Source organism: Pinus tabuliformis, chromosome 4_1, assembly GCF_031772625.1.
Source record: "Pinus tabuliformis cultivar Carrire ecotype Pingquan chromosome 4_1, CPIR1, whole genome shotgun sequence".
Taxonomy (NCBI): Eukaryota; Viridiplantae; Streptophyta; class Pinopsida; order Pinales; family Pinaceae; genus Pinus; species Pinus tabuliformis.
Window position 1 is genome coordinate 539272547 of NC_142303.1, and position 23345 is coordinate 539295891.

General features: G+C 36.0%; 1 pseudogene; it reads left to right on the plus strand.

Moving 5' to 3' along the window:
• Window positions 1-2429: 2429 nt before the first annotated feature.
• The window catches only part of LOC149176967 (dnaJ protein homolog ANJ1 pseudogene), a 39707-nt pseudogene continuing 18791 nt past the window's right edge, over window positions 2430-23345 (plus strand).

Here is a 23345-nt window from a genome sequence, read left to right on the forward strand (position 1 = left end):
ACACTTTAGGAGATCAACAAGAACAAAACCCCAAAACAAGATAAAAACTATAAAACAACGAAGTAAGAAAAAGGTTAACTAAGCACATATAGTGCACCACACTTCATCAGTTTACGATACCCAGATTGATAATTTATGTAGAGAAATTTAAGACGTTAAATGAACTAGACACCTGCCACTAACTTTAACTCGAAAGCGAAAGAATTAAATAGTCATAACTATGTGTCCCTCCTTGGGATCGACACTAATTTTTGGTATCAGAGAAGGTTGTTCCTTTCTCTCGGCAAAGATGGAGGTAGCGAGAAGGGGTCAAGGAAGAGCCATGAGAAGAGTTGCAGATGAAGGGTTACGAGAAGAAATTAGGAATTTAACTACACGTTTGGTAGCAGTGGAAGCCGGAATGCATAGAGATGCAGATGGTGGGGATGATATTGAGGAGGAAAACATAGCCACGGTGGATGGGTCAGATGACGAAGGACCATAAATTAAACTATTGAGGTCATTTTTGTTGGCTAGCAGCAAGCCAAGACCGGAGCTCTCTAATTATGATGATAGTTTGTCCACAGAGGCATTATTAGACTAGATAAGTGAACTAGATAAATATTTTGAGTATGAAGAAATCAGCGAAGACAAGAGGATCAGGTTTGCTGTCACCAAGTTGAAGGGACATGCAGCATTATGGTGGGACAGTGTATAGGCAGAAAGGAGGAGATTAAACAAACCATTGATTAAAAAATGGGTCAGGATGGTTGCTAGAATCAAGAGCAAGTTTCTACCTAAAGATTATCAAATTGCTCTTTATAGACAAGTACATAACCCGAGGCAAAGAATGATGACCGTAAAGGAATATATCGAAGAATTTTATAAAGTTAACTTGAGAGCTGGTTATGGTGAAGATACCCCTGAGAAAATATCGAGGTTTATAAATGGTCTACGGATGGAGATCCTAGACAAAATTAGTATTTTTTCCCCTAAGACCATAGAGGAATCTTATCAGAGTGCTTTGAAGGCAGAGGAAAAGATTGCTAGGAAACAAAATGCCAGAAGAGGATGTGGTTTCGGTAGAGGTCAGGGGTAGACCTTTGGTAGATGTAGGACTACCAACAACAATGAAGAGGGCAGTAGTTTGAAGACTTCAGGATAGAGTGAAAGGGAAGGTAACACCAGAGAAGGTCATACCAACGAGGAGAAGGTAATGGTAGAGGTAGAGGAAATGCCTATTAGTGTTACAAGTGTCACAAGTGGGGACACAGGTCCTTTCAATGTCTTGAAAATGAAGAAACTGTGTAGAGAGGAGCATATGTTGCTCAACCCAACGAAGTGGAGGCACCACCACAGGAGGTGGAAAATATTCCAGAAACCGGGGAAGCCTTGGTGTTGAAGAAGGTATTATTAAAACCAGCTAAGGAAATAACTGATCAGACAAAGAGGAAAGCATTGTTCCAGACTGTGTGCAAGTCACATGGGAAATGCTGCAAATTAATCATAGACAGTGGAAGTACTGATAATATGGTAGCTACTGAAATGGTGGGGAAATTGGGTTTGAAGAAGTTGAAGCACCCAACTCCACATAGGGTGTCTTGGTTGCAGAAAGGTCACCAACTGCTAGTCGATGAGCAGTGTGAAGTAGAGTTTCATATTGGTAAGTACAAGGACAAGGTGACTTGTGATATCATGCCTATGGACGTGTGACATGTTTTGTTGGGCAAGCCATGGAAGTATGATAGGAAGGTCATCCATGATAGGGCAACAAATTGTTACAAGTTTGTTAAAGATGGGATAAAGCATACGCTAGTGCCCATGAAGGAAGAGTATGTTGCAGAAACCAATGGGACAAAAGCATTATTGTTAGGTGGAAAAGAATTTATGCAACAGATGGAGGATGATGAGGTGAAGTATGCAATTGTGCGAAGGCCAAAACTAGTATTGATCAATACTGAAGTTACTGACTTACCTAAGGAGATACAAGACATGCTGCAGGAGTTTAGTGATATTGTGGTAGACGATCTACCAGACAAATTACCATCGAAGTGGAGCATCAGTAACCATCTTGATTTTATTCCAGGAGCCAGTTTTCCAAACAAGGTTGCCTACCTGATGAATCCAAAGGATAATGAAGAAATCTGGAAGTAGGTGCAGGAGTTGTTGGATAAAGGTCTGATTTAGGAGAGTTTAAGCCCTTGTGAAGTTTCGACTGTTTTAGCTCCCAAGAAAGGAAGTGAGTGGTGAATGTGCATGGATTCCCGGGCCATTAACAATATCACTATCAGGTACAGGTTCCCTTTACCTCGGATGGATGATATGATGGACTTTTTGAGTGGAGAAGTGTAGTTTTCAGAGATAGACCTGAAAAGCGTCTACCACCAAATTAGAATTCGAGAAGGTGACGAGTGGAAGACAGCTTTTAAGACTAATGAAGGCTTGTACGAATGGCTGGTTATGCCATTCAGATTGAGCAATGCCCCCAGAATGTTCATGCGTTTGATGAACGAGATGCTGAAGGAATTCATTGGTAAATTTGTGATTGAATATCTGGATGATATACTTATATTCAACAAGATGGAGGAAGAGAATTTTCAACACGTGAGGTATGTATTGGAAAAATTGCAGCAAAATAAATTACTGATAAATTTGAAGAAATGTTATTTTTTCAAGAAAGAGTTAATTTACTTGGTGTTTGTGATTTCTGAGAATGAACTAAAAATGGATCTAGAAAAGGTTGCAGCCATAGTTAGCTGTCCATCTCCCAAAAGTTTGTTTGAGGTACAAAGTTTACATGGATTGACGAGTTTTTATCGGAAATTTATTAATAATTGCTGTGGGATTTGTGCACCCATGGTGGACACCATTAAGAAGGCAAATTAGCCTTTCCATTGGACAGAAATGGCAGAGAAGAGTTTTTAGCATTTCAAAAGAAAAATTACTGAAAATTCGATTTTGAGATTACCACATTTTAACAAACTTTTTCAATTTCGTTGTGATGCTAGTGGGATTGCCATTGGTGCAGTACTCAGCCAAGAGGACAAGCCAGTAGCCTATTTCAGTGAGAAACTAAATGAAAGTAGGAAGAAGTACACGTCTTATGACAAGAAATTTTATGCAGTGGTTCAAGCGCTAAAGCATTGGAGACATTATCTGTTGGCAGATGAATTTGTCTTATTTTCAGACAATTCTATGTTGCAATATATTATGTAGCAACATAAGCTAAACCATAAACATGCGAAGTGGGTGGAGTACCTGCAAAGTTTTACGTTTGTGTTGAAACACATCAATGGTCAAGCCAACAAAGTGGCAGATACATTAAGCAGGAGGAATTTGATCCTATGGGAAAGTACAATACAAGTATTATGATTTGAACATCTTAAGGACTTGTATGAGGCAGATGCATATTTTAAGGAAGCTTATGAAGCTTGCCAAAATCCATTGTTGAGAGATAACAGCTCATGGCTGGACTATAATATGCAGGAAGGGTTGCTATTCAAAGGAGGGTAGTTGTGTATTCCGGAATTTTTTATGAGAGAGAACTTAATTAAGGAAAAACATAATGGAGGTTTAGTTGGGTATTTTGGCATAGACAAGACTTTGGATCAATTGAGCCACTTTTATTACTGGTTGAAGATGCGCAGAGATGTACAGAGGTTTGTGACTAGATGCAAAGTGTGTCATCTTGCAAAGGGACACAACCAGAACACAGGGTTGTATACACCCTTACCTATTCCAAGCAGACCATGGGACTCAGTCAGTTTAGACTTTGTCTTAGGTCTGTCGAAGACACAATGGGGATTTGATTCCATCATGGTGGTGATGGATCGTTTCACCAAAATGGCACATTTCATTCCATGCAGGAAAACCAGTGATGCCACACATGTAGCACATTTGTTCTTCACAAAGATAGTCAGATTACATGGCTTGCCGAAGTCTATTGTTTCGGACCAAGTTTACAAGACATTTTTGGCAAACCTTATGGAAAAAATTAGGCACCAAAAGAGACTTTAGCTTAACTTATCATCCGCAGACCAATGGTAAAACTGAAGTGGTGAACTGAAGTCTGAGAAATTTATTGAGGAGTTTGGTTGGAGAAAATTCTCGACAATGGGATCATGTGCTTGCACAAGTGGAATTCGCTTATAATGATTCGCCCAACCGAAGCATGGGAAATAGCCCTTTACAGATCCTATACGGAATGCACCCACGTGGAGTACATGAGTTATGGATTTGGGTTAGTTGGAGCGCAGGAGTGTCGATGGTGAAGATTTCGCAAAGCCAATCAACTATCTTCATGAACAAGTGAAATTAAAATTACAATACAGCAACCAAAGATACAAGCAGAAACCAGATTTGAAAAGGCATGAGGTACAATTCAACATAGGAGACCTGGTCTTAGCACACCTAGGCAAGGAGAGGTTTCCTAATGGCAAATACAACAAGTTGAAATGGAAAAAAATTGGGCCTTGTAGGATTCTTCAAAAAATTTCTGCGAATGCTTATGAATTGCATTTACACCCATGTATTGGAATTTAACCCATTTTCAATGCGGCAGATATGTACCCCTACATTGCGGCAGATGAAGTAGACAGTTCAGAAAGATGAACACGGGACACCCAGAATGAGAATGATTCATGGATTAAACAAATGCCCCTAGCAAAGCCTCTAGAGATCGAACAGATCCTAGACACCCAGGTGGCCAGAGAGACTCGAAGGAAAGAATATTTGCAATACCTAGTCAAGTGGAAGGGTCATCCTATTGAAGGTAGTTCTTGGTTAGATGCGGTCCAGATTCAAAGCATCAGGTACTCTATTGAAGAGCTCATGGACAAGAGCCATGAGTTTAATTTACCCCGAGAGCCTGATGCAGGAGCATGCAAGTGAAAATGCGACAACTGGGAAATGTTTTTATTTTATTTTATTTTGCTGGATAGAGAGGAAAACACTTTGAGTTTCTATTTCATTTTGTTTCATTTAAAATTAAGGTTGACTCATCCATTGTTAGTTTTTAAAATTAGGCAAGAAGATCAAGATAAGATTAGTTACAGACTTGTTTGAAGAAACTGCTAAATAATTGAAAAGTAATTGAGGAACAATTCCTAAACTCTAAAGAAATTGCAAATATTGCATTGAAAAGGAAAAACCACAGAGGATGGAGGGGCTGCCATCCAGAGAGGAGAGAGAGCCCAGAAGTTGTAATTTACAATTATTTTGAATCTCTATAGAAGCAAACAATTCAAAATATCTATCATTAAGAGAGTAGAGTAGTTTTTATTATATTCCTTGCGCATAGATGTTTCAAGCATCAAAATGAAAGCAAGATAGTGAAACAATTTATCAAAAGATCCGAATAAGCATCGACAAGAATTTTGTAACAGGAAGCATTTCAAAATTGAGAACCAAAAAGACGTACACCAGCACATATTTTTTCTTTTTCCTGAACAAAAATACCAGGTACTATTATATTTAGCACTTTAAACATTTCCTGTACATTTCATTTTCGTTTTCCATTGAACAAAGCTCACTGTGCAAAATCTATAACCTGGAAATCATGGAGGGTTCCAAACCCATGCAAACCAAAAACATTACAGTCCACAAGCTAGACCCTAATCAAACAGCAAGGCATGAACACCTCAGAGACCACATATATACACAAAGGAACCGAAACCCCAAGGGTATAAGCGATTATAGACAGAGCAAGCAACAGGGCAATTACAGGAAGAACAAGCAACAAAGAAAGCAAGAAACCACTACAACCACAGAAAGACCCTATCCGAGTTTTCCCTAAGCCTGCGAATAGTCCCAAGGACGAAGCCATGGAGCAGCGTCCCCCTATAAGGGCCTGCACACCACCACAGAATAGGGCAACGATTAGTTAGGGCCATGATACCAAAACAACAATGAACAGAAAACCAAAAGAGGAGGGAGGGTTTTACCTGGACGAAGATTGATTTCGCAATAGAGGATGAGATTCGAGACCCGCAATAGAGGGTTTCTACCAACACAAGTGCCATGAACATGTTTTACTTGCTCACCAAGGAGCCAGAGTGTTAGAACCTCAAAAACGAAGGGGTAAATTGCAATTGGAACGAGAAGATTACCTGCAAGCAAGTTCACTGAGCCGTCCCATGCAATAGCCAAGCAAGAACCTGTGTTTGCAGAGCTAAACCATCACTAGACCCAACATCAAACATACAAATCACCACAAATAGAGTAGAAATTAAGCTTGAGAAAAATGATAGAGACAAATAGACTTGCGGGTGGAAAATGACCTAAAACCCTCCAAAAACCAGAGCAGAGAATCACCACAGAGAGAAAGCAAAGGCATAACACCAACAAACCATAGAGAACCACCAAAGCACAACAAACCACCATACGGGACAAGCAAGGCACAATACTTACCAACCATCACAAGAACTAGGCGAAAGCACTGATCACCCACAGTGCCAAACCATAGCAAAGAAGAAATGAATTCCAGATACCCTCAGCGAAAGTGATAACCCATGGGTTCAAGCCCAAGGCCAATACAGAGGGTGGGCAGTATACAATAAACCATATTAAAGCCATATACCAAAACCCTGCCACTAACTTTAATTCGAATGCGAAAGAAATAAATGGTCACAACTACGTGTCCGTCCTCGGGATCGCCACCATTTCTCTTCTCGTCATCTACCACCATTATGTATTGTGTCAAAGTCTTTCGCTTTATGATATATCTCCATTCAGTGAGATTCAAAAGGCGAAGGGGTCGTGTCTATATATATTTTGTTCAACAACCAATTGCCATATATAGTGCATTCCCTAAACTTCTTTTGCAATCTATCGTTTTTTCTAGCGTTCCTTTCAATAGAAAAATATATGAAAATATATTGTATGTGGTCCTATTAACCACACTCCTCCCATGCTAAGGAACTTGTTTCCATGAACAATACGCTTACTCAATAGTTTCGTAACCTAACTAATTATGTAATACTTACAAACAAATAATATTTCTATTTCCGTATAAAAATATGACTCTATTTTGATTGGGAGTGTGTATTTATCAATAATCTTACCACAATGCGTAAATATGTTTTGAGATGCTACAAATTTTATGAGCATATTACTCATGGTTCAAGTTCATTTAGTTTCATCTAAATCAACTAAAACAAAGTTTAAAATGCCATAACAATTCAATTCATGTTACTTTGTACATAAATTGATTTTTTTTTTTTTTTTTGTAATCACTTAATTAATATATTTTTCCTTGTGTGTAAATCAATTACACAAATTCATTACAATAAAGCCAAAAATATTCAATTTATGTAACTTCATATATAAATTGAATGTTATGAAACCAGCTCAAGAAAAGATAGAAAAGATAGATCAACGCCTTAGAATTCAGCCTCTTCGAGGGGGAAACCTCCTTTACATTACATAAATGAACAATTCTTGGATGATTCAAATGAAAAAACCTCCTTTCTATATATAGGAGTCTATGGAGTCACAATATAATCCAGCCGACCTAACAATAATAATATAAAGCCACAAAAATAACAATAGAGGGATTCTATGGGCACATTAATAACAATATGTGGGTAATGGGGGCACAATAATATAAATAAGGGGTATAACTACAATAGTAATGGGGTAATCACTAGTATTATAGGGACCCAACATGCCCCTCTCCTTCAAAAAAGTGTTGTCCTCAACGCTTGAGTAGTTCAGGATACTTCTGCATAAAATTCTCATCCTCCCATGTGGAATCTTCAGTGGATAAGTTCTTCCACTTGATAAGGTACTCTGAAATTGATCGATTTCGTAGCTGTCGAGTTCTTGTTTCTATAACTGCTTCCGGTTCAAATATAATTTTTCCTTCCTCGTCAAGTTCTGGCAATATTGTTTGAACTGGGAGCTTGTCGCCTATAACCTTCTTTAAGCATGAAACATGGAAAACTGGGTGCAATCGAGAAGCTGCAGGAAGCTCCAATTTGTATGCCATAGTACCAATCTTTTGCAACACCTTGTATGGACCATAATACTTTGGTGATAATTTATTATCCTTCTTAGCTTGCTTGAGGGACATTTGCTTATATGGTTGTAGCGTAGGAATACCCAATCACCTACATCAAAACTTCTTTCACTGCGATGTTGATCTACCTGTTGTTTCATTCTATTTTGTGCCAACATGAGGTTATCCTTTAAGAGTTGTAGGACTTATTGTTGATGTTCGATGTGATGTTCCTCTGCCTGAACCTTAGAATTTTCTCTTAAATATGATGTGATGGATGGTGGTTGATACCCATAAAGTGCCATAAATGGGGTCATTTTTGTTGTTGTATGAAAGGAAGTGTTATACCACCATTTAGCCAGAGGCAACCATTTGACCCATTGTGTTTGTTTATCAGATACAAAGCAACGAAGATATCCTTCCAAACATTTGTTTACTATCTCAGTTTTCCCATCAGATTGAGGATGATAAGATGAGCTATGAGCTAACTGAGTACCAAGACAAGAAAATAATTGTGTCCAAAAATTTCCAGTGAAAATGGGATCTCTGTCACTTACAATAATCTTTGGGTTTCCATGTAGCTTTTGAATTGTTTCCATAAATGCAGTAGAAACTGTACTGGCTTTAAATGGATGTGATAATGCACAAAAGTGTGCATACTTGGTAAGTCTGTCAACTACCACCATGATGACACTCTTTCCCTCAGACTTGGGTAAACCTGTGATAAAATCCATTGATACCTCCTCGCAACGTTGGCTTGGAATGGATAAAGGTTGTAACAGACCCGGCGTCTTAATTGTTTCAACTTTATTTTGTTGGCAAACCAAAAATTCTGCCACAAACTTTTGAATATCTGATTTAAGGCCATCCCAAAAAAATTCCTTCTTAACCCTGTGGTAAGTTTTTAAAAATCCTAAGTGCCCTCCTAAGGGAGAAGTGTGCAATTCCATAAGAATCTTTTGTTTTAGCTGGGAATTCTTACAGAGGTATAAGCGATCTTTGTACCATAACGAATCATTTTTCCAGCTAAATGTATCAGACGTACTGGAATCTTGTTGTAACTTTCGAATAAGTGCCCACACTTCTTCGTCATTCTTCCATTCCTCCCTTGCTTCATTTATCCAATCTGGTTGGATGATAGAAATAGCGCACAACAATGCTTCCACATCCTCATCCTTCCTTGAGAGTGCATCTGCCACCACATTTTGCTTCCCTTTTTTGTAGATGATTTCAAAGTCATAACCCAACATCTTTGTGACCCACTTTTGTTGCTCTTCAGAGGATAATCTTTGTTCTAAAAAGTATTTAAGGCTATCATGATATGGTTTTACCTTGAAGTGTCTTCCCATTAGGTAGGGTCACCATTTCTTAAGTGCATGGAGTATTGCCAACATTTCCTTCTCATAAATAGCTTTGCTTAAAAACTTTCCCTTGATTGGACGACTTTCAAAAGCAATGGGTCTTTCATCTTGCATTAGAACAACACCAATTCATTTCCTGAAGCATCACGTTCCACAATAAAGGTTTTTGTGAAGTCTGGTGTAGCTAAGACCGGTGCTTGGCACATTGCCTCTTTAAGATGTTCAAAGGCCTTTGTTTATTCCGGAGTCCATGAAAATGCATATTTCTTCAATAATGTTGTTAGAGGTGCTGCTATTCTCCCATAATTCTTAACAAACTTGCGATAATACCCTGTCAACCCAAGAAATCCGCGCAAATGCTTTATGGATGTGGGGATTTTCCATTCCTTAATGGCTTTAATTTTGGTAGGGTCTACCTTAACTCCTTCATGAGATACAATATGACCCAAATATTCCACCTCCTGGACTCCAAAGAAACATTTGGATCTTTTGGCATATAATTGTTTCTCTTCCAATAGTTGTAGCACCCTGTCAACATGTTCAACATGATCCTTCCAAGACTTGCTGTAGATTAGTATATCATCAAAAAATACTAACACAAATTTTCTAAGGAATGGTTTGAAAATTGAATTCATCAAACCTTGAAATGTTGAAGGTGCATTGGTAAGGCCAAAAGGCATGACCAAAAATTCATAATGACCCTCATGAGTTCTAAATGTCGTTTTCGGAATGTCTTCAATCTTCATTCTGATTTGATGATATCCTGAACGAAGATCCAACTTGGTGAAGTAAATTGATCCATGCAATTCATCCAGTAATTCATCAATGACAGGAATGGGGAACTTATCTTTAATAGTGAGCTTGTTGAGCTCCCTATAATCTGGACACATGCGCCATGATCCATCCTTCTTGTGCACCAATACTACTAGAGAAGAGAAAGAACTTTGACTCGGTTGAATTATACCATCCTCTAGCATTTCTGCAACCATACATTCAATTTCACTTTTTTAGACATAGGGATATCTGTACGGCTTGATGTTTGGAGGAACACTTCCTGGAATCAAATGAATAGCATGATCATGATCACGCATAGGTGGGAGACCTTTGGGAGTCTCAAATACCTTGGAATGATTGTCCAGGACTTTTTGGAGATCTAGAGAAATAGATGATTCTAATGTGGAAACATCTAGCGAACATAATTGTGCAATTACACCCTTTGCTCCTTTTTTAGAAGCTTTGTCATACCATTAGAGCTGATTATCTTTCCTGGTTTCCCTTCAATACCCCTTAATTCAAATTCCTTTCCTTGCACAGAAAATTTGATGAAAAGTTCTTGAAAATTAAAAGCTATTGTACCCAAGGATTATAGCCATTGGACTCCTAGTACAACATCAACACCTCCCATTGGAATGGAAAGCATTGGGCTAGTCAATACATATTCTCCCATGGATAGCTTGATATTATGGCACTTTCCAGAGCAATTTATTGTTCCTCCATTTGCAATCATCACTTGACACTCTGGTGCTGGATATAGGAAGCAATTCAATTTTTTTGCTACCCTACAATGAATAAAATTGTGGGTGCTTCCTGAATCAATCAACACTATTACCTTTTTCTTCTTGATTTGTCCTTCTATCTTGATGGTTTGAGGAGTGGTAATTCCCACCAATGCATTACAAGATATGGTCGGATTTATTTGTTCTTCATCTAGGCTTTGTTCCTGGAGCATATCCTGTTCTTTTGACCTTCTTGCTCCTTTTCTTCTTCCTCTTCACAATCTATGTAGAATAATTTCTTCTCAGCACACTTATGACCTTTAGTGTATTTTCTATCACAACTATAACAAAGCCCTTTTGCTCTTTTTTCTTCCAATTGTTGTGGTGTCAACCTTATAGGTTGTGGAAGACTAGGGGCAACTGCACTTCCGTCTTTATAGTTGTGAGTGGTATGCTTCCTGGTTGCCATAATTTTGCTTTCCATTTTTCTTGCTAACCTGAATGCCTTCTCTAATGAATCAGGTTCCCAAAGTCGAACATCATGTTGGATATTATCCTTTAAAGACCCTATGAACACATCAATCCTATGCTGCTCTGGAATATCTTTTACCCTTATGTTCAATTTTTGGAACTCCTCAATGTGCTCCATTATTGAACCCTTTTGTTTGAGACTTATCAATTGGCTAAAAAAAGTGTTGCTTTTTGTATCCTCATAATGTGCTATCAATTCTTCCGTAAAAATTTCCCAAGTGATAAATTGTTTACGAGAGCAAAGCCATTGATACCATACAAATTGATTTGGTTCCAAATATAAAGTTGCCATACGTACCTTTTGTGTGTTTTGCACATTATTGAGATCGAAGAACTGCTCCATCTGTAATATCCATGTGGCAGGATCCTTGCCATCAAACTTCCTCATATCGATTTTTGGAATATGGTGGGTCTTCGATCCAACATTAGAGTCTATGGAATCATGATTAACATTTCTTTTGTTCACATCATGAGTTTCCTTTACAACCTTTTCAGCATTAGTAAGTATTTCTTGTAGAAACTTTGTCAAATCTGCCATGTCTGTCTTCAAATCTGTCCCCAAATCTGTCTTCAGATCATTCATCTTATCTTCCATGCCCTTTATCTTAGATTCCACGCCATTTATCTTAGAATTTGTTAGCTTTTGTGAGCGTGACATTTGTTGCACTTGTTCTTGTAATTTTGATATATCATGTAACATTTCTTCCTCTTCTTCATGAGTCATGCTAGAGCTTTCAGGTTCCTTACTAGGTGTTTGCATTTTCTTTCCTTGGGGCATCAGTTATTGATAATAATGCTTTACTATGCCCTTTGAATTCCTTCAAACCAAGCTTATGCAAAAGTAAAAAATAAAAACTACACACCTTTTTTTACTTTGTAGAAGCCTGATATTGAATCTGACGTATCTCTGTAATTTCGAATCATCCAGTTCTAAAATTGTGACCTATAGTAGCCTTCTATGTCCTCTTTCCAATGCCACTAGTATGAACCAAAATGTATTCTCCAAGAAAGCGTTATGCACAATCTCCCGCAGTGACCTGATTATAGACTAGTTCAGTAGAGCGAACTTGTATGAAGTGCAACATGTCACTGTTTCAACCTTTGACTCTGAAAAATATATAAAAGAAAGCTACAGTCCATCCTCTTTCTGTACCTTCTTATGAAATTTCAATCTGATTCTTAGAAAGAAAGTTATGACGATTTTCCCCAGGTCACCTGTTTTGAGTGTAATTCAGGAGTCTGCAAAAAGACCAACTTCCTGAGATCATATCTCTGAAAATATCGCACGAAAAGCTCTGAAACTTGGACCCAAGGTTCAGTGCGATTTCTTCTCAAATGGTTTTTTTTTTAGACTTCCGAAACATCACAGAAAAAACGTTATAGCGAAAATGCCACGATGACCTGTTTGGAACAGCGAAACCCTAGAATCCAAAGCTCTGATACCAAATGTTATGAAACCAGCTCAAGAAAAGATAGATCAACGCCTTAGAATTCAGCCTCTTCAAGGGGCAACCTCCTTTACATTACATAAATGAAAAATTCTTGGATGATTCAAATGACAAAACCTCCTTTCTATAAATAGGAGTCTATGGAGTCACAATATAATCCAACCGACCTAACAATAATAATATAAAACCACAAAAATAACAATAGAGGGATTCTATGGGCACATTAATAACAATATGGGGGTAGTGGGGGAACAACAATATAAATAAGGGGTATAACTACAATAGTAATGGGGTAATCACTAGTATTATAGGGACCCAACATTGAATTAAATGCTTTTGTAATCATTTGAGTTAGGCTAATACTTAAGTAATATTTTTTTACACATTAACATCTTTTGCAAATTTGTATAACATGAACTAAGTTTTATTTAATTATTAAATTCACAATAATCAATATATTAAAATACGGTGATATAAATAATGCAAATTCAACACTTAGTGACATTTTTATCATTTACATTTTCTACTTGTAATTTTTGAAAAGAAAAATTAATAATGTTTATAAACTTTTACTACCAATTAAATGTTATAATTTTTTGATATTCAAATAGTTTAGGTTAGTTTTCTTTTATGTATAATGTATAACAAATTGTATTCCCCTTTGAATTTTAATTTATGAATTTTGAAGAGAAAACACATATTTTTAATCAACAAACTACATTAATTTAGAAAAATAATAAATTATATAATAAATTGATAATTTATTATTTTATTTTTTAAATAATTTTTTATTTATCTAAGGTCTGGAGTATGCTCTAAAATTGCTTTTGTTTCACTAAGAGCTCATTTTTTCAAAGTAAGAAAACAAGTTAACTACCCAAGACTCAAATGAGCAAAAGCTTACCCCATTACGGATCACCAGAACATTATTCAAATGACATGGTTTTCCTTAAATAACAGTAATGAGACAACCCGCCTTAACAGTTAACAACTAGATATGGTTGTTCTCACCACTGGTTTCCACTTATAAAAAAGTTCTTATTTACCTTATTAAACCACATTTGATTAATAAAACTCTTCATCTATGAACATAATTGCATTCAAAATATACATATTTTGCCTCAATGTCTGTAATACATGGAATTTTCCTTGTCGTGGTAGAAAAGCAATGTTCAATAACGAAAATCCCGTTCTTGCATAAAATCATTTCAAAGTCCTAACATACGTTGGTTATTGCAGTTCTTTCTCTTTCATGTTGTATAGTCATTCCCTAATGCATTGAAGAACTCGAATGGTGTACGCTACATTTACATTTACATTACAAGTTATAAGTTTTGGAATATTTTTTGGCATATTATTTAGTTGAATTTATTCAAAATTTTATTGATATTTGATTCGTTGAAATTACAAATTTGAATCATAAATTTATAAATGTTTAAGATTTTAAATTTATATATAATCAAAAATACATTTTAAACAAAAAAAACATTTCGATTTAATTATATAAATACTTATATTATCTTTTGTACTTTTATGTTATTAGTCATACCCAAATACACTGAATATGGCATTCATTATGCACTACATTCATTACAATGCATTGTATCAATTCACAAATTATTTGAACATATGAGTGCTTTTACACTCACACTCTTTTCATTAGAATATAGTATTATAAGGTGCATTCTAACGAGAATATAGTACAGAGATTGTACAATGCATCCTTAATGAGAATATAGTATAGAGTTTGTACAGTGCATTGTTGGAAAGGCAGAGGAGACAAAGCATGAATTCACACATAAAACACAAGCTACTGCTCTTCTATTGATCACAAAAAAGATGATGCTTACAATGAACCTGATGAAGGGAATTTAAACCTTTTTGACTAGTGACTCGCCTAAAATATCTTGACATGCAACCACAGAACTTAACTCAGTTAACTCACACTCTAAATATGGACCGCACTTAACTCTTTATCCATGACTCGACTTGACTCAATGCTCAACACTCAACAACTCAATCACTTAGTTAATTGACTCTCTATGTTTATCCAACTCTTCATGCGGGAGTAATTGCAATTTCTAACACTCCCCCTTAATTACGACTGTATGAGTCAACATAACTTAACCTGACTTGATTATCACTCAAACATGTCTACTGATTTATGTCTCAGTTAGGCTTACAATGACTCAAGACTTTCACAATTTTGCATTTTATTTTTCTCTTCTTCCAAATTTTATATCCTCGAAATTGCTTCATTCTCTATTGAACTTTCTTGCTGTAGGTTTTATTTACTTGTTGTTGTTGCAGTTTTTCTTTGACTTTTATTGAATTTGTGCTGAAACACAATTTGATCTTGTCTACTACATATTCCTCTTCAAATATTTGTCCAACCATGGACCGCTACCAAAGCATTGCATCTTCAAACTTTCTTCTTTGTTTTGCTTCTTGTTTTTCAAATTTCTGATTTTTTTTTTTCCATATTTCTTGATAGCAGAATCTTATTTCTTCTTGACTCCATTGCTGAAAATGGTTTCAATGCATTCATCTTTGTCTTCAGAAACATCCATATCATTCTTTTCACTTTCATCATCAGGTACTGCTATTTTTTTCCTGTAATCTGCACACTCAATATCATCATTCACCATTTCATTAAACTCTGTTATTCCATTTGCTGCTTTAAGACTCGTTCAATTTGTTTTATTGGTTTCTGAATCCATTCTTCAATGAGCTTCAAACCTGCATCAAACATAATAAAAACTTTGTTTTCAACTTATGCTCTTGTGCTATTTTGAACACTTGCATATTAAAAAATAATTTTAAAAACATCTTTAATATGCCTCTCTTCAGTGAGAGCTTCTTGCTCTACATCTACCTTCTTTTCAACTGCATGGAGGTTGTTTTCCATTGTTATGATGTTAGTGGATATTCTCATCAAAAACACTTCAATCACTTTATCTTGTTCTTGATCATCAATAGTTGCTAGATGACATATTGCTTCATGAGCAGTTCCAACTACTTCATATTTTGCTACTATAGTGGCAGCTTCAACCTTCAATTTTTCATCAAACATTGCACTTACCATATTGTCACAATCAATCTCTGTTTCAAAAAATAAACCACACATATCATCAATATAATGTTCATCCACACTGTGGTGGGATATCCAAGCATACATGTGCTCATTGTCAATTTCATTGACAATTTCAAATTCACCAAATCTAATAGTTGCATCTAGATTCACCAATTCACATATAAATTTGTAGTCATAATCCAAATGTGTCTCATCACAGTGGGATTCACAATCATCTGCATCATCCATGTTATAGTGGAGTCCTTGAGCATTTATTTGCTCTTGCTCTGTTTCACACACAGAGACTCCTGCTTATCTCTTTGCAATATTTGTTGCATCTTCTTCATCCATATGCATGCTTGCATAATGGGTTTCAATTTTATGGTCTTGACAACCATCATCCACTTTTTAGTGGCATTGTCCAAGCTCTGTTTTCGTCTCAGATTCTTGCTCATCTATGCTCAGATTTCTGGCTGACTTCTTTTCTTGTGACATAACCTATTGTTGCATGTCACTCCCCCTTGCACCAAACACTACTTCCAGGAACTTCCATGCTTTCTTGAAAGTTTCATCTTTTGCTACCTTGCACAAACACTTCTCATCCAATGCCTGTTTTATAAAATTCAATGCTAAAGCATCACATACTTCATCATATGGGTTATTAGACCCGTACTCAATTAACTCTTTAGCTCTAAGAAAAGTTAGCATTTTGATAACCCAATGATCAAAATATTTACCTATAAACATAGAAAGTGGTAGCAGATCAAAGCTACACCAATCACCCTCGATTTCTTCTTTGTCTTTTGTTAGAATTCTCAGTTCACCGGTTACGGTCTGAGCCTCTCTAACCATGGCAATGATCTTTGCTTCTTCTTTTGATTCATTTTTTTAGTCTTCTTCAGTCACACTTTGTGACCCATGACAATTGTCATTCTTTTTCTTATAGTTGTTTTGTTGGTTGCATGAGGTTGTCTTCCATATCGGCCCCAAAAAAAATAATTTTCAATATACACCCCCATAAGGCACAATCTTCACCCAAAAACTCTGATGCTTAACAAAACAAACAAAATATTTTATAGACGGATGGACTTTGCAAAGCCCTAAACTTTTTTTCCAATAAAATATTTTTATTTATTTGATTTTTTTTTAATAAAAATTACTTTAAATATCTTCCACAAAAAATTTCCACTTTAAAAACCTTTTATAAACCTTTCCTTTTTAATTCTTTTTCATACCATGCACTTTTTAATATAAAAACCCTTTTAAAATACCTTTTGAATAACTTTCGTTGGCCCTTTTTAAAAGGACTTTAAAACACCCTTTTATAATAATGGTTGTTTTTCAAACCTGTTAACTCGCCCACTTGACTTTCAAAACAAGTTTCAGTGAATATTTTCTCAAGCACTTTAAAAAATTGGCCACAAAAATGGCTTTTACGACGCACTGCTACCATTGAGTCACCAATTTATAAATGAGGCTATCGTTTTGTTCCGTTGGTTATGACTGTCGCTTGACGGTCAGACAACTTGACTTCGAAAAATCCTCTTCGCTCTATTAACGCGGGTCTTGTGATGAGAGGGCTGGGTGCAAATGCTGTTCACGATGACGAACTCACGCATTAGTGTTCCAACGCTCTTGGAGGAGCCAAAAACCTGTACGCACAGGGGGCCGCTGGATCAAGGCTACGACACCTCAATATCACAGGAAATCCGTGGCTACTGTAGCTTTTAAATATAGTGGCGTCTCTGCAAGCTGACGTTCACTTATTTGAGAGCAAAAGGCGATCGGTGTTTATGGCTGCTGCGGCTACTTTTTCAAAACACAAGTTTTCCACGTTGTATGTAGACCAAACGAGCTTAGCCACTGAGAAACTTTCGACTCTCTTATAACTCACACAATGCGAATCTGAAAGTTGCAGCTGCAGATTCTCTCTGTCTCAAACCTTGCTCTCATACGAAGCATGAATTCACACATAAAAAATAAACTGTTACTCTTCTATTGATCACGCAAAATATGATGGGGACAATGAACTTGATGAAGGCTATTTAAACCTTTTCGACTAATGACTCACCTAAAATATCTTGACATCCAACCACACAACTTAACTTAGTTAACTCATGTTGGGTATACGACCATAGTCCCACATTGACTAGAAGTGGGGAGGATCATGGGTATATAAGGATGGAAAAATATCTCCATTGGTATGAGGCCTTTTGGGGTAAGTCCAAAAGCAAATCCATGAGGGCTTAGGCCCAAAGTGGACAATATCATACCATTGTGGAGATATGTGGTATCCAGAGTCCTTACAAGTGGTATCAGAGCCATGCCCCGAAGTTAGCCAAGTGGATGAATCCTCGGAATGTCGAACGAAGGTGGTGAGCCCCAGTAATATCACGATGGGATCCGTGGATGAGCTCGGTTAAACAGGCGGTGTGCTCCGGATTCTTCATGGACGTGTCCTGGTCCCAACACGGTGAAGAGGAGTTGACCTGGGATAAAGCAAGCTCTCGAGGCAGGTGGTGCTCCATGTAAGGCGTGTGCATCCAACGCATTGGAGCGGAGAACCCTGGTTGGTAGAGAGTGGACGGATGGATAATCGTTTGAGGGGAGGCTCGATGGTCCTTTGTTCGAGGGGAGGATTGTTGGGTATACGACCATAGTCCCACATTGACTAGAAGTGGGGAGGATCATGGGTATATAAGGATGGAAAAATATCTCCATTGGTATGAGGCCTTTTGGGGTAAGTCCAAAAGAAAATCCATGAGGGCTTAGACCCAAAGTGGACAATATCATACCATTGTGGAGATATGTGGTGTCCAGAGTCCTTACAACTCATACTCTAAATATGGACTGCACTGAACTCTTTATCCATGACTCGACTTGACTTAACGCTCAACACTCAATCACTCAGTTAACTTACTCTCTATGTTTAGCTAACTCCTCATGCAGGAATAATTACAATTTCTAACATGCATCCCAACCAAGATCTAGTACGCAAGTCATGGCTTATGAAAAAATGATTATGGCGAGTATCTCTTTACTTTTATGTGTGAAATTGAGTAACTATCTCTCTAGATGCTGGCCCTATTAGTGATTCAATATTCCATCTAATTTTAACTACACATATAATCAACATTGGAGAATTATCATAAAGAAGACAATTTTCTGTAAGTCATTTAGTTTCTCATTAAGAAAAAACACCATTGCGAAGTTACTTACTTTTGTTTATATATATTTTAAAATATTTTAGGTGCATTAATTAACTCTTATATACATATATATGATTTTTTGAATAGTTGCAAAAATTAATAGTCATATATATATATATAATTTTATTTAAAATACAAATCAATTAATGCATTTCAGGTAATTATATATTATATATTGATAATGAACACTGCAATTGATAAAAGTAAAATTCTTAAAAGATGGAGTTTAGATATATTTAATGGAAATGAAGTTAAATATCTTTATTTTGAAGTATTTATTTCTTATAGATTGTTGAATAATATTGTTGTCAATATTGTTTCCATTGGCTTGATGCATTTGTTTGGATGTATGTATTGCCAATAATGTCCAGAAAAACACCTTTAATTCTTTGTAGTGTGTTCACAATGCCTATCATATTAGGTCTTTTTTTGATGAGATTCTCTTGTGAAAGACAAACCCAAACTTAGCAACTAATTAACACAATATATCTCTTTCTTTTCTTCACTGATTGTCTTATTACTATTGCTCCTTAATAGAATCTTATCGACTACTTCTTCAACTTCATTTGGAACAACAACACTCACTAAATGTCAATATTTCCAATAACAATATTCTATAGCTATAAACATGTCCTTTCATTGTGAGATGCCCTATAAGCCCATATTATGCATTTAAATATCCTCAAAATAAGATTTTTTATTCACAATTCTTAATAAAAATAAGAAATCCTCATAATCATGTTTCTAATTTATTTTTTTGGGTAAAAATAGGAATCTCAGTGGGCAACAATAGTGATCTCACTGATGACCTTGATAATGCAATAGTAATGAAGATCTCGATGGTGTAGTAGTGGTAGCCTCAGCGTTGCAACAATGATGATGATCTCAACATGACAAGAAGAGGATTGGTGTCTTGGTCTTGGAGTGGCCTAATAGGTTAAGGGTCATGGTCTTGGTATTTGTAAATTGGAATCTCTATAAGAAGAATTTTGTTCCGGTTTTCCTCTCAAAGAGTGAGAGGTTTTCGCCCTGGAAGAAAGCCAACATCTTGTGTTCTTGCCTCTTTGTTTTTGGTAACTATTTGACAGATATAAGAAGACACACTCTAATAATAACAAGTGAAGATTGTGTTAAGAAGAAAAAGTTAAAAATACCTCACAAATAGTTATTATGAGTAGAAGAATCTCATTAACCTTGATTTCCCTAGATTCTTCAACATGTAGAGATAGAGAAAGGAAGGGATATGGAAAGAGGGAAAGAGAGGTAGGAGGGGAGAGAGTGGAGAGAATCACATGGAGAGTGAGAGAGAGAAATGGAAAAATAGGAAGAGAGAGGGTAGGGCGTGGAGAAAGAGAGGGGGATGATTAGGGAATATAGGAAGGGAAATAGTGGGTCCAAAGAGAGGTGGGAAAGATGGTGAAATATGGAGAAAAAATTGCATGTATGTTATAAAAAATATGAACATTAATAACATGTACACATTATTAACTTGAAAGAATATTTTTTGAGAGCACTCCTTTGAATTGCATTGTCTACGAGGTGGCCTCTTTGGTTCTAGGTTCACATTTACAAACCTCTTGTTTTGGTCTACATAAAAAAAAAAAAAACCACATCCCTTTTTACAGCTTCCTAATTTTCAGCCATGTTTTATTATATGCTCTATGTGTTCATTTCTAAATAAACTATACACAATTATACAAATTTGTGTGTAGATTCTAACTATTTTTTTTTTTAGAAATTAATGAATTATTTATTTATTTATTTTGGAAATATATCAAATTTATAGAAAACATAGTTCTTTTATTTCCACTATAACATTTGATTGGTTAATCTATTCTTAATTTGGTAAAGAGTCGCACTAGTACAAAAAAAGGCCCACAAAGTAAAAAAAAAAAAATTATGAGTATGTCAATACCCTCATAGTGGGCCCTAACGGGAAGCCTCATTTCAAGGATTCACTATGTTTCCTAATTTAAAAGATATAGACATAAAATAAACATTAAAAAAATGGAAAAATAATTCTCTAGAAGGATCATCTATTATCTACAACTATACTAATTTGTTTCAAACAATTCCATCATTTACATAGCAAACCTAGGACCTAATGTTACATAAAGAGTCTTAGAAGAGAAAGTTTATTTATTTATACAAATTTTCCATAAATAAATGTTATATATTGAAGAAGATAATTTGATAGACAGTTGATTGTCTATATTTCATCCTTTTACAGGTTGTCCTAAAAACTTGTGTATGTACCACTAATAATTATTTTTAGTGATCATATTTCTATTTTTGTATATTTTCATTGAAACAAATGTGTTATAATTCAGTAGCATTATCTTGTACTAACCCTAAATCAAGAAGGGCTTATTCTTATATTTCTTAGTAGTTTTCTTCGTCATCCTCTTCAATGGTGTCGTCACCATCTTCAAAAGGAAACTCTTCTTGTAAATATTCCTCATCAACTTCATCATGGTATTTGATGGTAGTTTCTTCTTTTTCCATTCTTGTAAGAAAATTTTGACAAGTATCTTTGTACTCTAAAACATCAAGCAATAACATATGATAGAAACATTAATGAATTTTCCTATAGAAGCTATGCTACTTGAATTAGGATATTTTACCCAATCCTTTCGTTAATCAAATATAGATATGTTAAATAATACTATCCTCAAATATTTGTGCACGAACATATTTTTTTTTTGTATTTGGAGGAATGGTAACTGCGACAATTCTCCTACTCACATGACATGTGATGGATACCCATCGATCGCTACTATTACCACTATGTGCAACCGCCCATCCCCAAGAATGGAGCAGAGATAAATCAAGGATTGAACCTAAGACCTGCATAGCGACATGAACACCTTAGTAGAGCATTCACTGGCCAACAGACCAATCTCCTGGGGGAATTTGTGCACCGCCATATTCTTCCTTAGGAGTTTTAGGAATTTAATAACATGAGGTTGCCGAATATAGGTAACCATCAAATGTTAGACAATTGTCTAGATATTTTTTTAGGTATTTTGGTTAGATACCTACGGAACCATTGCATATCAAATGCATTGAATATATTTTCTCTCTCCTATGGGCTATTATTTGTCCATATAATCTTTGAAACACAAAATTGTGGAGTCACCACATAAGTACACCTAAAGGCTTTGAGGTATACTTGCAAAATTAAATTTGAAGCATAGGATTTGGATTTTGAGGATAAGGACTCAACTTCTCCATAACAAATGTTCCAGAAATATTATAAAAAACTATAAAAACCTAGTACAAATCCTCACTATGTGACCTAGACAATGTGCAACTCTTGAGAGTGTCACCATTTTCATATTAGTAGTTACTCCCCTCTATTTGGTGAAGGATAATATCCAACACAAGGGATCCCTCAATGGCAGGGCTTATGGATCAAGTGATTTGTAAATTACCATGGATATTCCACTAGACAGTTTGTCACAACAAATTTGATAATGTTATATTAAAAATATGAGATTATACATTATTATAGTTTTATTAAACTTTAGGACTTGTAAATTTAACTGTAATTAGTGCATATAGGGGAATGGAAATTATGCATAAAAATAGAGATCATGAAAATGAGATCACAATCACATAAGACAAAACATATGCTCTCTGGGAAACCCTTTCGGGAGAAAACCCAAGCAGAAGGTGAAGCTGCTTTTCTCTCTTTCTCTATCTGGAAATATGGTTGCATGTACAAAGAAGTAATGTTTGTGGCCCATGGGCTACTATACTGCACATATCCTCTTTGTATGCTCTACCTCCTATCTCTCCTAGCTATATTTCCTCATCTATGGAACAAACTGACCTTTAAAGAATGGAATAACTCTTCCTCCTAGTGGCTTGGTTAAAGAGTGGAATAACCTACTAGTGGTTAATATTGACTACGTAAACTCTTAACTAGAGTTACAATATACACTCTTATACAATATTTTACATCATAATCATGTGGCTAGCCCCTTTTCCATGAATAATGGGGGCTGATGTGACATCCTCCTGAACTATTGGTGTGAAAACAGGAAGGTCAAATTCTGAGTAGCATAACTTTTGTATACCGACTCCAATCGACGCGATTATTACACCGTTGAAAATATATATGTGTGTATAATATCATGAAATGATGGTGTGGAAAAGAAACAAAGTTTTACCCTCAAAAAGAATCATTTGATGCCTCAAAACGCTCCCGGAAGGTTTCAGACCTCGTTTTTCCAAACTAGGTCTTATC